This window comes from Mustela erminea, chromosome 3 (genome assembly GCF_009829155.1).
Source record: "Mustela erminea isolate mMusErm1 chromosome 3, mMusErm1.Pri, whole genome shotgun sequence".
Classification (NCBI taxonomy): domain Eukaryota; kingdom Metazoa; phylum Chordata; class Mammalia; order Carnivora; family Mustelidae; genus Mustela; species Mustela erminea.
The window spans coordinates 51,602,093-51,615,056 of NC_045616.1; the positions used below are offsets into that span (position 1 = coordinate 51,602,093).

The following is a 12,964-nucleotide window of genomic DNA, read 5'->3' on the forward strand; positions in this document are numbered from 1 at the left end:
TGTTGACTACTGTAAGTAATGCTCAATGAACATAACCTTGAAAATCCAAAATCTAAACCTTGTCCTAGACATTTCACGTATATATTAGTCTCTACTGCTGCTGCTTTACTGTCTCCATTTTGAGAGAGAGAGAGAGGTAGTAAATGAATGCTAGCATGGAATATTTTTTTAAGTGTAATTTATATGAAAGTAAGAAAATGAAGGAAAATGATTTTTTTTAATTGACATAAGTCTTCAAACATATGGATACTGTAGAAGCAGTATCCATATACTGCTTTTATATACATATAGCTTTTTAATGGCATGTAGGTAATATTGGGCAAGTTTTATTTTAGTTCCCTGGGTCTTTTCTTCCTTATGAAAAGTGAGTACCAATAGTGTGTTACCTACCTTAAAGGGTTCTCATGAGGATTAAATGAGATGGCTTGGGAAGGCGCTAGAGACACAGGAAAAGATCAACTTCCGTTGCTACTATTCATAGCTATTTATTTGAGGACATTTGCAAGATGTTTAAAAATTTTCCAAATGACTCGGTTTCTTTGCTCCTTCTTACTTCATTTTTTTCTGCTTTTTCATTACTCAATTTCTATTCAAACCTTATAAAGAATAAGATTCTGTTTTGTTTTATAAAGTTTCATATTCTTAAATCTGATATTAACTATATTTAAATATTATACACAAATACCCAGAATTAGGGGTAAAAATCGCTGACTGTGTTTTAATTTACTCAGGCTGCCATAACGAAATACCATAGACTCAGTGGCTTAAACGGCAAATTTATTTTGAAATTTGAGATTCTGAGATCAGAGCGCCAGCGTGATCACTTTCTGGTGAGAGCTCTCTTCCTAACTTGCAAATGGTTACCTTCTTCCCATGGTGGTTAAGAGAGATTCGGGTTCTCTGGTGTCTCTTCTTGTAAGGGCGCTGATCCCACCATAAGAGCACTACCCTTATGACCCTTAAGACTTAATTTAGACCTGATTGTCTAATTAGCTCCCATAGGTTCCATCTTCAGATGTCATCATAATAGACTTAGGGCTTCAAAAATATGAATGGGGGGGTGGTAGCCAGTTCAGTCTATAGGAGATTTGTTTCAAAATTCGAGACCTTATTTCACCAGCTTGTTGGAAAGGTTTTCAGTAGAGCCAATAAACATTGATCACAGAGATTCCACATTGTAAGACATTTTGACATTGTAACTGCAGATTTGATTTTGATTTAGCTCTATACATTAGTTTAATCAAAATCTTCTTTATTTCCTAGGAAGTCCGTCCATACTGCTCCAGTTAAGTGTTATGCACAATTACCAGTCTAACACAAACTCTGACCTTTTCTCTCCATTGCCTTTTTTTTTTTTTTTTTAATCTTTCTTTAGCCAGCTTTGGCCTATCCTGTCACCCATCTTCTCCCCACTTAGTCTCATATTATCCTACTCACCCTTAATCCGTATCGTCTCCACGTCTCCCTTTAGTAACTCTGAAAATCTTGACTAATTTAACCTTCTTATGATAACATCTCTTCTTGGGTTCTTTTCCTCAGAACTCTGTGTGTTAACCTGCCAGCAACATTTCGGATTTCTTGACCACTTCTCCTTTCCGCTCTCCAGGCAAATCAGCTTTCCTGACACTTTCTCCCCAGATTTTCCTTCAATGCCTCCTATCCTGCCTCCTCTAATTTTCCCTGCTTCTTCTGTAAACCAAAATCTAGGTGTTTCCCCTAAGGCCACTTCCCTCTCCTCCCTGTTCCCTCTGCTTTTAGTGATACCATCCACTTCCAACATTTTAATTTTTGCCCTTGTGAACATGACATCCACCTCTTTTTCTTTGTCCTAACTCTGCAGCTCCAGACTTTTAAGATTTAGGCGATCAGCCGGACCTAAATCCTGGGAGAGGATCCGGCCTGAAAAGAGAGCACGTGAGCTTACAGGACAGGGAGGAAGGAAGCACGAAGTTGATGACTGAACCCTGAAATAGTGAAGATGATTCTTTTTCACGGCCTTCTTAGCTGATTCAGGATCTGACCACTTCATTTCATTTAACACTTTAAATTACTCTTTCAGTGTTTCAAAAAAACAAAAAACACTCAGGCTTCCCCTCTTACCCGGTATCATAATCACACTGATATAGTTGCCTTACTTTTCAAGTTGCCATTTGGATGTCTCCTAGAAAGTGTGTATCTAGAGTTGATTTCCCCTAATCTGTCTTCTTTTGTAACCATCCCCATGTCTTCTGTTAGTAGTTTTGTCTCCCTGTCCGTAATCCAAACTCCCATCTCTTCAGCAGACCCATAATCTCCCCAGTTCACAGCTATCTATTGGTCATCAGCAGTTAGGACTCTGTTGGAATTTCTCTTGTACCTGATACTTCAGTGCCATTTCTCTTTTCATTATTTTGTTCAGACTCTTGTTTTACATTGCCTACGTTTTGTGTCCCCTCCTAAATGATGCCTCTGCTCATCCTTTCTTGCCAAGTTCATCATCACTCCTTTTCTTTTATATATATATATATATATATATATATATATATATATATATTTTTTTTTTTTTTTTTAAGATTTGTTTTATTTATTTGACAGAGAGAGACACAGCAAGAGAGGGAACACAAGCAGGGGGAGTGGGAGAGGGAGAAGCAGGCTCCCTGCCAAGCAGAGAGCCCGATGTGGGGCTTGATCCCAGGACCCTGAGATCATGACCTGAGCCGAAGGTAGAGGCTTAACGACTGAACCACCCAGGCACCCCTTCTTTTTTTATCTTTATCCCCCTGTCGGCAGGGCCCATGAAACAAACCCTGCGATGTTAACTTGGCTTTCAAGCCCTTCTGCAAATTAAGCTGTACCTCATTTTTATAATGCGCCTCTTAGAAGTCGCCTTAGCGCTGCTAAAGCTAAATCAGAACTGGTCACTGTTGACTGCATGTACTTACAAACACCTTGGTGTTGTGGCTGCCTTCACATGGCCAAGAGGCTTCCCCACTCTTCCCACCTGTTGAAATGTTCTTCCTTCAAAGGGCAGCCCAAATTTCAACCTCAGCTGAAATCTTCCATTTCTACTTGCTGAAATGTTCATAATCACATGCGCGTGCTCACACACATTTTTAAACTTAAGTGCCTTACCAGATTGAGTCTTGTGCTAAAGCTATTTATACCCCCTTCTTATCTCATCTAATACATTAGAAAGATCTCTGTGTCCAGAATCAGATCTTATTTATATCTTTTTCCTCCCCACCAAATAAGATAGCATGGCTCCATAAATATCTGTTCAAATAATGCTGATTAAGTCTTCATAAATATATTTGAATAAATATAAAGTAAAATAAATTACTACTAAGAAAAATTCTCATTTCTTATCATTAGGTGTTATTTCTGACATGATTGACTATTTAAAATAATTATTATACTGCAATGGTTAGAGGAAGAAGCCTTTCGTTTTTTGAATATATTTTGTTGGTAGGATGACGTGACATGGGCAGCTGCATCCTTTGGTTTTTTAAAAAAACCTCCATGTTTGCATGTAAAATGGGTAAAACTGTAATTTTGTTTGCATGAATGTACATATCTCTGCATTAGGAATAAAATCTTGAATAGAAAAATAACTTAAAGAATGGAATATGGATAAAATTCGGTCATAGTTAATCTGCAATGGAATTATAGTCCTGCAAATGAGTGTAATATATATGTAAATTAATTAATTAATATATGTAAAATTTATAGTTTATAAAACAATATAAATTGTTTATGAAAACAATATAAATTAAAGAGCCTATATTTAATAATTATTTTTGGTAAAAGATAAGATTATTTTAATAGAATAAACCTTTCTGCTACTTTTAAAAAGTAATTTAATAAGTTACGTGCAAGGCAGAGTAGGGGTTTTTTTTCCCCTTATTTAAAAATATGAAATAACATTGTTAGGCTCAACACTGTTTCCTTAGTAGAGATTGTGGAGTCTTTCTTTTCTCTCAATTCCCCTGAAGTCCAAGGAATTTCAAGTAGTGTAGAAAGCCCTATGTTAAAAAATGCATTAAAACCCTGCCAGAAAAGCCAGTTATTTGAAAGTATACGGGAGATACATCCTCAGCAAAACATGCATCATAAAAGCCTACATTTAGTGATTATTTAAAAGAGAGAAGAGAAGCTAGCTGACGCGATGGCAGCTGTGGGTGGCCATGCTTGGGAGATCCCATAAAAGGCCTCGGTTGGCTGCAAAAGGTTTCAGTATGGGTGACAGCATATTTCCATGTGTGTTTCCTTTCAGTTGATACCTTCCGGTAAGGCTTCCTGTGTGCTGCTGGAGCTCACCTACACCACCCACAGCACATTTCTTGATTTGAATTAGGGTTTCATGGAGTATGGGTATTAGAAGTTCGATTTAGTACCCAGACACCCGAGAAAGTACTGAAGCCCTGATGGTTGATTTCAAAGATTCTTGTGACTGCCAAAATAAGTTTTCACAAAGAGAAAATTAAAATCCACAGAATTTAAATATATGAATTTCAATTCTTTAGTTATAAGGGACATTTATTCTAACTTTGTGATTTTGCAGATGAAGAAACAGAGAGAGAAAGGTAATTAAGTTGCCCAAGGTAGAATCCCCAGATGAATATAGGTTTCCTAACTTCTAGTCTCTGGACTTCGTAGGCTGACTTCTCTAAAGACAATTACCACCAGAATATTAAGGAACAAATGTTGTATTTAATAGTGAATATACCATTTTCCCCCAGATCCAGATTAAAAGAGGAAGAATATATGTCAAAATAAAATGGGCATTACTTGGTTGCATATGATTTAGTTCTTATGTACATATAGATAGATACAAATATTTTATTTTTTATATAATTTATATTTATATATTTTCATATAATTAAATAAATTTATATATATACATACACACATGTGCACACACACAATTTCTAAATGCTAAAATTATAAATGATGGAATGAAATGGGATATGTTTGAATTGTCGTTGGATGTTATTATGATAAGCTTCACACAATTATAAAATGTTCTCTAAAAATTGGCAACTTATTTTTTACATGTTATTTCCCTAATGAGTTTGTGAGGGATGAAAAAGAGTTAGTGAAAATTATCTTTGTCATACAGTTGGAAAGGCAGAGAGGCAAGTCAGAAAAAGGATGGATTTAAATTATCTTTAAATCTATCTCCTATGTGGCTCTGTTTAAACATCCTCAGGCCAGCTGAAATGAATCATTAAATAAATTCCTATATTAATACAAGGAAGGCAAAGTGATTTTAAACTTCAGTGTTACCTTAATTTGTGCATCAATATCCTTGACTCAAAGGAAATTTAAAAAGAACAGTAGAATCTGTAATTGAAATTCATTTCGGTAAGTAAAAACAAAACTGAGATGATCTTACTAATAGTTCAGCTGTCCCATTATGGATGAGCAGTTGTTAAGCGGTGACCTTCTAGGTTATGATTCTATCTGGTCACCTTAATGATTACCTATTTAGGGTCTAAGCCTATGCTTGGGAAAAAGTATAGGCCAAGGAAAAGAGCCTAGAGTTGAAATATACTCAACAAACTTGTGAAAATTTGTAACCAGATGTATTATTAGTTAGATTAACTGGAGTAGAGAGTTTTGGGAAAGCTATCCAATATGAACTGGACAGGACAAAAACTAGCAGGTGATTAAATATCATAATGGCAACACATAAAATCCTGAAGTTTGAGCCAGTGGAAAAGAAGGAACAAAATAACATTGCAAAAGAATGGTAAATAAAAGGTGAGGAACACTATGAATGATTAAAAATCTAGTAAGCAGAGGCATAGATAATAATAAAGGTGAAAGTCTTTGTGGTTAAGCGGCTAGAAATTTTTGTGGTACAGTCCTTGCAGAATATAAGGGAATTAGATTTTGTTCTCGATGCCATAGTCTAAATGATTTAAAAAAAAAAAATACAGGGACAGCTCAGAGGTGTTTATAGTTGATGTTCACAAGGGCTCACTCAATTGATTCATAAAACTCAGTAATCCTCACATAATTTTAACTATGATTCCCTTATCCCTGTACACACACACACACACACACACACACACACACACACACCCTTTCTGCCACTAATTTCATTGCAGGCATCCATAAGAGTAAATTAAATAACCAGAGCTTTTTGACGTCTTGAGACAACTAAACTGTTCCCTACGACATGTGAAATGACACTGTGAAGCATTATAAACCTTAAATATTGAACTCAATTTGACCCTAAAATTGAGGAAATTACATTTAATCAATTATATCTCTGTAATCTTGATAGGTATGTAGATAGAAAGAAAGAAAATATTTCCACTGAATGAATGCTTTTTGCCTAGCTAATACTTAGACCCCTTTCTGAATAAAGTCCTGTATCTTGAGCAAGGCAAGATTTTCACCCCACCCTTCCTTTCAACCTAAGCAATATATAGGCTCATCAAAATATTTTTCTGAGGAAAAACAATTCTCCAAATACAGTATAATTGTAACATTCATTGTGCTTAGGGATTACATTTGTTAAATTCAGTAGAAGAGGGGCGCTTGGCACTTGAGCATTATTGGAAATTCCCCAAACACAGACAACAAAAGCTCAGTCAGTTTAATCAAATTATCAGCTTTTCCTCAGTCTGTGTTTAGTCTGTGTTTGTCTAATGTCCGGGTGCATATTTTCTACTTAAGAAAATCAATAAATCTGCTGCTTTAAAAAAAGGCACATTTCAAATGCAGTATACAGCGTATTGCACTATCTGATCCAGCAATCTGTCTGCCTCTGCCCCACAGAAGGAATGAACAAGAAATATGCCTGACAGGCTTATGAGATGGTTTCGAAACTCATGTGGGAAGGGGGAAAACGATGCCATTGAGAAGTGTACACCATTCACTTCTGATGTAGAAGGATGGCGTGAAATGTGTAACCGAAACTTCTTTCTGCTCTTCGGAGTGGTTTTAAGTATAATGGGCCCCACTGACAGTATCTTAGCAGTGAAGTAGCTAAAGGTGTTTTCTTAGGTAAAATATTTATTCTTGTAATATTCTTTTGTCAACGTAACTGTTACTTCTCTGTATATCTTGAGGTCTGACAGCATGTCTTCCTTTATTATCAGCTTTTGTTCTATAAATATTTAAATTCTCTGTCTACTGTAGGATACTCAGTTTTTCCAACTATGAAAAATGGTAATGTTGCTCCAGGAACATTCTTCATGTCTGTGTGGCTCTTAGGTTCTCCATTGTTGTCTCTTTATTTGCTGTAATACTTCGCACATAAGCACAAACAAGCTGTTGACAAAAAAATTTTTTTTTAAAAATTAAAAAAAATTCTCTTCAGTATTAATACTTCTGATAAATAACTATTTTATAAATATTCTAGAAAGGTCATCCTGCTAATAAAATTAAAGTTCAGGCTTTTCTTAGATCCAGACAGAAAAATTCAGAATTTTGATGGTAAGAATCTGGCTCTTGCATTTCCATGGATTCATTCTGACTGTATTAAAATTAGTGAGTGTTCTCACCTGTATGGGTGGATCTATAGTAAATAAAATCTGAAATGATATAAAGAAGACAGACATTTTGGAAATAAGGTAAATTTTTTCCTATTGGTTGAGACATTTAAACTTAACAGAAAATAGATCCTGCTTTTCTTAATAACAATCAATAAATTATAGACTGCTACACATGTTATATTAGAGCTTTTTGACCTAAAGATTTGCTCACCATTAATCCTTCGAAATGAGCTTGTCTTGATATAAGTCTTTAATCTCATAACTGGTACTGATCCTTCTCAATAATTTGGTTTGAGCAATGACAGTACACTGAGTTTGGTTGCTAGAGAAATGTTATTTACTCTTTCTCCTTCTGTGTTTTTTTGGCAGTGAGGAGATGGGGGAAATTATGAAATTCAGATTCCAGTGAATTTGTCAAATATTAATAATTGCCCAAGTAATTCATGACATTTTCGTTGATGTGTGTGTTTATGCTCATAGGGGACAATGAGTGAGCAAGTACTAGAGAAAGAAAAGAAAGACCATTTAAAACAGTAACCTGAATTCATTCTCAGTAAAGAGAAATTTCAATGAGCTGACTCCCCTTTCCCCTACAATACTTGATAGCAAATGTTTGCTTTGTTTATTATAAAAATGCGAAAGTCATCATTGTCAAATAACTTTCTTACTTATTTCTAATGATTCTGGGGGGATATTTTCATTTTTGGTGTAAAGCTCCCTGGATTTGGTTTACTGTTTTCCCCACGGTTGTTTATGTGAAGAATTTCTAGGCAGGGTAAAAAAGGTGTTGCTTGTGCAGAGAATCCGTTTAGTGGAGCAGGCTAATAGGCTGACCAGTCATTAACTAAAACACAGCTGGGAAGAGGCTATAATCCCCCAATTTCCTTCACAAATGCAGTAAATAAATATTCAAATGAAGCAGTGCACACATTTGCATATGTGTTAAACAAAAGCCCAGCTGAAAATCTGGTTTAAAAGCTCTCCCAATGTTCTTCCCTTTTCTACCTACAATTCCTCTACCTGAAGAGTTTGCATTTCACAAATGTTCCCGCACTTCCCCCATTTACTTCAAGAATTATCTTAGAAACCTTCTGTCTTGCTGACCCCCATTAATTCCTTCATTGAATCCCATTTTTAAGAGGAATGAAAGCCTCATTTCAAATTAAGTCAATTTCCTCTTCTTTGGATGATTTAAATTTGAGTATCCTTCATGTGTAAGATACCCGTGTTCCTCTCTGTGTTCTGCTGGTTTGTGAATAAAATTGTATTTTTTTGGACCCTGGAGCAGTAAATACTTGGGAAATAAAACTTGGAGACTTGATCACTGATACAACTAATTTGTTAAGCTCATGGCTGTAGGAAACCGATTCAGATCAGCTTCCTAAATTCTTCAGTCTGTCCTCTGAGATTTCAAGCAAGTGATGTAACATAGGAGGTTGTTCGGTTAATTATTCCTCAGAATAAGCCTCATATCATTAGAAATTCCCTATTCTGCCTCTTCTTTCCCTCTCTTGCTCTTATTCCATGATTGTAATTTCTAGAGTTAGATTCTAGGGCACACCTGACCTTAGGCTCTTCTGGGTTGCTTATCCTGAAGCAGTGTGAGTCCCTCCCAAGGTGAAGAAATATAATTAGAAGAAAAAGAGATCATTCAGTGAGGAGCCTAAGGTAGGACACAAGGGGTTACTTTCTAGGGGAAAAAATAGATTGCAAAAAAAAATTTTTTTAAGTGATTCTGAAAAAAAAAAGAGAAAAAAGAGAGCTCTGCAGTTAAAGAAAAAAGCGTATGAAAAATTAGCAAGGTACAATTGACTTGCACTTGTTTTCAACCCGGCTCGTGATCCCGGCAGATTTGTCCCACCACAGTGGAGAGAGAAAAATAAAAGTAGCCAAAGACACATGGAGTTCCTAGGCTACAGTGAATTTGTGCTTTTTTTTTTTTTTCCTAGTTTTAAGAAGTGCACTATAATTATTATCATATATATAAAGCCATATACAATGAGCTAAATATACATAATCTGCATTTTTTCACGTATATTTGACTACTATATATAAATATGTTTGCATACATTTAGAAGACACTATTGACTCACAGCAAAGTGAAGTGCATAGATTTGAAATATGTGAATCTTAGAAGGAAACGGGCTAGTAATAGAAACACTACATCAGAATTTGGGCCTTCGGCTTATATTTTTAAATAAATAATAGAGGAATTATTTTTGTCAACCTGTACTTAAATGCATGCAAGGATCCTTATTAGTGCCTTGTTAGTTGTTTGCTCCACAACATCCTGACGTGGTGTAATTCTGCTATACTTAGGAGCAAGTGTAGCTTACACAGTAAAGCTTTTGAGAACTGAGATAATAAAAGATTTCTTTTCCTTCTCATTCAATCACATTTACAAAGCATACTTGTGGGAGAAAGTCACTACCATATAAACGATAATGCTTTGTATTTTTAACAAAATCATGTCGGTATGTTTTGTATTACCCATTTTTTATAAGTAAATTTTTTCCCTTAAATAAAAGCATTAAATCTGGGAGGCTTGTTCAAATACATGCTCTAACCGATATTATCCGAGTACAAAAGGCGCTTTTAAGAATCAAGTTGTGTGAATTGTGCTGGATATCTATGAGCATTATTTTGAAGAGGCTTCAAAGCTTTCAAAATGCATATAAAACATGGCAAAATAACAATAGAGATCTCTCTGGGTTTTTTTATCTAAGTTTTATCTTTTGCTTATTTCCTTAACCGGTTGTTAAGTGTGTGTGTGTGTGTGTGTGTGTGTGTGTGTGTGTTTTCCTGTTCAAGCCACATTGAACAAGACACTGAGTTACCTTACTTGATAATACAAAGGTGTGGCAAGAGAAAGGTGCCCTAAGGACACCTGTTGAATTTAAATAGAGTTCTTGTTTATTTGCTTGCTTTTCCATTTGAACTTTTCAAGAAAACTGGCCTCTCCTCCTTTTGTTTTATTATCCTCAAAGCTGAAATCTTCCCTAAAGGGTTGTAGTAAAGTCTGAGATCACATACATTTATCCACAGCCACTTCCGCATAGCCCCACCAAGAACTCCTGTCCCATTTGTACAGGAGATAAACTACAGTTTTCAGATAACTTGCAAATGAATTATCTCTTTTGATTTGCACATGTGACTTTTTTTTTGCTGTTGCATTTATTGCTTTAAGCACAGAAAGTTATTTTATAATGACCTTTCCCCCTATTTTTTCTTTCCTTAACTATAAAAGCTCCAAGTTACATGAGATTGTGGTGTTGTGCATTGGGTTAGAGCTTCCTAATCAGCTCTGTGTCAAAGATTCTGGAATTCATGCAAGTAACCGTGAGTTATGAAGTGACAAGAACTAGAGAGGGAGAGAATTTCCGTCATCAAAACAGGGAGATTTTTATCAACGACTCTGTCTGAGCAAATGCAGTGTGTCCTGCAGTCCCATCTGAGGTCATGGCTGCCCCAGAATTTGGGCGGTTGGAGATATTTTGGGATGCTTTCATTAGAAGGTACAGAGTACAGTTAAGAAACAGGCTCGGGGCGCCAGCGTATGATTATGGCAAGACGAGCTGACCACGGGTAAATTGCTGAGCCAACAGGCCGAGAGTCGGGTTGACCTCCCCTGGGGCCAAGTCCACAGAGACACTTCCCAACACACCTTCTGAGGGGTAATCTGAAGCACTCAGTGTTCCAAATACTCATCTGAGCAACAGATGTTTTTGTAAGACAGAAGTATTGTACATTTTCAAAGGCTCTGTTTATGAATCCTCTTCCTTTCTATTTTTAAAGGTGCTTGTATCCAAAAAAATACCCCTTATATTTACTTTAGAAAGATCCAGCATCCTTGATGCCCATTTCACTGGTGGTGGTGATTGGTGGGTGGGGGTGTGGGGGGGGTGGATGTTGCAAAAAAAAAAAAAAAACAACTCTAACCACAATGCAAGAGTCACTCACTTAGCAGGCTGCAAGTTGCCGAGAGCTTGTTCAGAGAACCATTATATAAAGCAGGTATTTTTTAGACTTCTTATGTTTAATGACATTTAATGCTTCTGGATAAAATCTTTCCACTTTCAATTTGTGGTTAACAAAATATTTCTTTCCTTCTGTGTTTCTTGCTTCTTATAGCACCCAAACTTGATGTTTTTTTTTTTTCCCCTTGATTTTCAAGCAGCCTGTTTATACAAAGCATGAAAAAGAGTTAAAATGAGAGAGAATTTAGAGAAGGTGTCATTTGATAACCATGACAACTCAGAAGGCAATAAGAAATTTGGAATCTAATATTTGTTTTATGAGCATTAGAAAACCTGGCAATTGAAGCAACAGCCCTCTGTTACCTGGCATCGTCAGAACATGGTTGAAATAGAATAAATCTGAAGAAAATGGGAAAATGTTAATTCGATAAGTGGGAAAGAAAAAAATACACAGTAAAAATCCACTAATGTCAGTTTTTAATCATCTCACCACATCTCACACAGTTTATTTGGGAAAAAAAACAAAAAAACAAAAAACAAAAACAAGAATAGTGTTACCCACTGATGTCTCGGTGCCCCTCCGTTCTCCGTCCCCACTTCCTCTCCCATTCCCAGTACACATGAAACAACCCATCAGGAGGTTTGGATTGGGCAGTCATGTGTACATTTTCTTAAAATAACACAAAAAAAAGAAATAAAATGCTGAGCAGGATAAATTAATTACGATAGACTCAAACAAATTGTGTTAAAGCCTTGACTCTTAGGGTGTTGGGGATTTCAATTTAATTCAGCTTGATTTAAGTAAATCCCTTGAGCTTTTCTGAATCAAAATTTATATTTCAAGTTTGGATGCTATAAGAAGCAAAAGTGCAGTTATATAGCAACTAAAACAGACTAAGCCCAAACCAGCAGTAACTATGATTGTCAGGTTTCTCCTAAAAAGACAACAAATCAACAATAATGAAAATTAAAGTTTCTACAGAAAAAGCAAATCTATAAAAAATCAGGTCCTACTTACCACTTTATACTTTGCCTTCATTTGTGTGCATGTGCGTGCGTGTGTGTGTGTGTGTGTGTGTGTGTGTGTGTGTGTATGCGGGTACTTTTCCTGGCTACACATTTGCCTCTTCTCTAATTTATTTCCTCCCTTATTGTTTCTTTCCCTTTCCTCTTTTAAATATATCTTAAGGTCTTCTTCAGCAATTCTAGGCCATCTGTCCTCAGCGTACTAAATAAGCATTCGTGGACACATGGCTGCCTCCTCCAGACTGACAAAGGCTCTTTAGTATAGCTAAGAGAAATGACCCAACAGCAGTGGTAAAGAGGCCTAAAAATATTTAAAGTAAAAAAAAAAAAAAAAAAAAAAGCAAGACCCACCAACTTTCTCTTTGCTTGACTCCCCCATTTTTCTTAAGTTTATTTTCTGTTTTACCATTGGAATCTGCCCTAACAGAATACATTTGCATAATTGCCTGCCAAATTGGATATAAGCTTATTTTT

At 35.9% G+C, this 12,964-nt stretch overlaps 1 long non-coding RNA gene across 1 annotated transcript; it reads right to left on the reverse strand.

Annotated features, from left to right (window-relative positions):
• Positions 1 to 4,956: 4,956 nt before the first annotated feature.
• On the reverse strand, positions 4,957 to 12,453 carry LOC116586163. Its single transcript, XR_004283919.1, has 3 exons — positions 11,448 to 12,453; positions 7,497 to 7,526; positions 4,957 to 7,263 (listed from the first exon to the last, which is right to left on the reverse strand). It is a non-coding gene; the product is annotated as an uncharacterized LOC116586163 (long non-coding RNA).
• Between the last annotated feature and the right edge of the window lie 511 nt (positions 12,454 to 12,964).